This window comes from Lycium ferocissimum, unplaced genomic scaffold (genome assembly GCF_029784015.1).
Source record: "Lycium ferocissimum isolate CSIRO_LF1 unplaced genomic scaffold, AGI_CSIRO_Lferr_CH_V1 ctg18066, whole genome shotgun sequence".
In the NCBI taxonomy this organism is placed as follows: domain Eukaryota; kingdom Viridiplantae; phylum Streptophyta; class Magnoliopsida; order Solanales; family Solanaceae; genus Lycium; species Lycium ferocissimum.
In genome coordinates, this window is record NW_026717580.1 from 3,717 (window position 1) to 6,938 (window position 3,222).

The following is a 3,222-nucleotide window of genomic DNA, read 5'->3' on the forward strand; positions in this document are numbered from 1 at the left end:
ATCAAAAGAGTTAAGCTGTCAAATTGATCATGAAAGCAAGTAACTACATAAAATTAAATGAAGGAAGGACAGTGGAAATTGAAGTTTGATGCAAGGTTAGAAAAGGACATAGCTTCAAGCTAAACCAAGGGGATTCTTGCTCAAATAAAATGTAAATATGAAAATAAATCACTTGCTCTTTCATAGATTACTAGATAGTATTAAAATGGCTATAGTATTAAAATGGCTAGCTTGACTACTAGCCTGTTGTTCAAGAAAATCACCAACTAAGGAAAGAACTACATAAAAAATCAGGACATAATCGAGATGTCACTCCCAATTGAAGCATCCAATTAACTTTACCCAAAAGTTCATGTACCGTTTACCACAAACAAAGCGCTTGACAGATAGGCCAACTCTTTGTTCCTTTATTTTGTTCTATTCAGACAAGTAAAGAATGAATGAACAAAAGAAATGCAGCTTTGGAGAATTTAAAATGCAAACAACTTAGGATTGTTAAAATGGACAAGGTATGCTTATACAGGCAGAGTTTTACTACCAGAACTCAAAATTATCCATAAAAACAGAAAAAGTTGTCAGGTCTAGCAAAACATAATATCCTAGAGGAAGTAAGACAAACTGAATATCTAAACTATCTCATTCTTCGGATAAGCATTTGAGACTTCGAAACTTTCCCCCATGATAGTTTTGAGTGAGTAAAAACTTGGAATGTATCTGGTCGCTGCACTACAACTACGATAAACATTGACCTTCCTAAACTTCTTCGCTTTTGGGTTGTACGAAACAAGCTGTGTGCCACGATCACTCTGCATCAAGATTTCTCCATCTTTCCAAATTATGATTGGTATAAAACTATCATAACAGATATCATGCGAAATAGAGTCCGTCAAAATGCGATCTTTAGTCCAAGATTCAGCTATTCCATACTCTTTCATCCACCATAGATCACCTTTATCAGACAAACACAGAGAATTCCCAAACTCTGCTAGCATCAACCCCAAGGATGGAGTTTTCAAACCAAGTGGAGTTGGTAGGGGCTTCACCTCTTCTGTCCCGATATTAAAGGAGTAAATACTGGCACTTATTTTAGTATTTTCATCATCCATCAACCAATGAAGAACACCATTTACATTAACATTGCCAAATGATCCACATCAAGGGTACGGAGCCCCGCCCACGTTTCTCCATTTCTCACCGACTCCAAGAGTATAAACCTCCAATTCTGATACTTCAGGATGACCCCGAAACTTTCTAGTTACAGATCTCAATACTTTATACTGTCCAGAGCTTTCACCAAAGCAAAATGCATAAGCAACACGACGAACTCTTTTCTCCCATTCAGGCAACTTAACCTTGAAATACTCACCCAAAAGAGGATTGCTAATGTAAACTGAATGATTATCATCATACGTATCACCACTCAACAAACAAATAAACCCATTACACGAACCAATTAATCTCAAGTTTTCATTACCAAAACTAACACCAAATAAGTCATCATTCCCAAGGCAAGTTTATCTCTAGGGAGGTGAAATTTAGTGCTCAACATAATGGGCCTATTTCGGGGGCGAGAAACATAATCATAATCTGCTTTGAGTTCAAGAAGTGAAGCGATAGAGTGATCAACAGAAAGCAAAATGCAGGGAAAAGGCGATCTTGTGTGATACATCTTAACAAATAAAGGGTCAGAGAAAAGATTATACCAGCGTTTACAAACGCTTTTACAACGAAAAACGGGCTTGATTGGCAATCTTGAAAGAATTTCCACCATTATCACTCTAGGAAGATCCATAATAGTTACTTCATGAGTCTTTCTTCGTTTGCAATCACATTTCACATATACATATTTGATCTTTTGTTTTTGATTCTTGAAATTTAGCATTGGGTTTGAGACAGTAATAGGGACATCAAAAAGCTTGGCCTCCATTGGTTTCTCTCTCTTGCTTCTTTTCAGTGAACAAATCCACAATTTTAAGGGTAAATTTTGCCATGAAAAATGCCTAGTAAATGGCGGGAAAATTTTCAGTACATACATTTTAGTGAAATCTTAAGTTATATGTGTAATCTAATCTGTTTAGTAGGTTAGTTAGGACTGTACAATTTATTTTAGGTTATTAGTAATGCCAATATTAAGTAGAATTATGTGAATATCTTTTTTAATTTACTTGATTGTGTAAATATTTTTTAACTTAAGGTTTGTGTAAATAACTATTACACCATCAGGGAATATAACTCACTAAATTTTGAGGAAATAAGATCACTTGGCTTCTTACAATTTAAGTAGAAGAAATTGTTTTTTTCAAATCTTTTATGTGTTTTTTTAGATCTCTTATGTGTAAAAGATGAAGAACTTTTGTAAAAAGATCATAAAACTAAAAAAAGTTTGTAAAGGGCCAAAAATTCATTTCTGTCTTTTGAGGAACACTCCCTTCATTTCAAAATAAATGGTGTTTTTCGTTTAGACACACCTCTTAAAAAAACTATCCATTTTTAGAAAGTAAGATGTATTTTTATTAACTTACCTTTAATAAAATTTTGAAAAAGATATACCACTCCCTCCGATTCAAAATAAGTATCCACTTAGTCAATTTTACACCGCTTAAGAAAACACTAACTTCTAGAAAAATATTGGTATTTTGACTAAACTACTTTAATTAATAAGACTCTTACTTATTTATTGTCTTGAGTAAATAGAGGCAAATCTAGGAAAATAAAGTTAATTCATTTTTTTATTTTGTAAGTGACACTTATTTTGAACCAAAATAGAGCTAAGTGGTCACTTATTTTGAACCAGAGGGAGCAACTCTTTAATAGTTTCTTGATTATGTAAAACTCTCTTTATTTAAATAAGGTAAAATTGAAAGAACATCATGCCTTCTTGATTAAATGAAACATCACTTATTTTAAAACAAAATGAAAAAAATAGAAAACTTCACTTATTTGAAATAGAAGGGGTAGTACTTTGCCCATTCTACTTTATGTCAATTCTTAGATTTGACACAAAACTTAATAATCCATTTGGCCAAGCTTTTTGTTTGGAATGCCACCTAGTAATTGGTATTGGTGTGATTACTTGGGTAGTAATTACACAGTATATAATAATTACGACGATCTGTTTTTTGTCATAACGTAATTACAAGCATACTGTTTGGTTGCGCAAGTGTAATTACACAGTTAGATATTTCAAATTATAAAACTAAAAGCTAATTATAAAAAACTAAA

General features: G+C 32.8%; 1 pseudogene; it reads right to left on the minus strand.

Annotated features, from left to right (window-relative positions):
* Positions 1–528: 528 nt before the first annotated feature.
* Positions 529–1,966, minus strand: LOC132042807 (F-box protein At3g07870-like; annotated as a pseudogene).
* Positions 1,967–3,222: the final 1,256 nt, after the last annotated feature.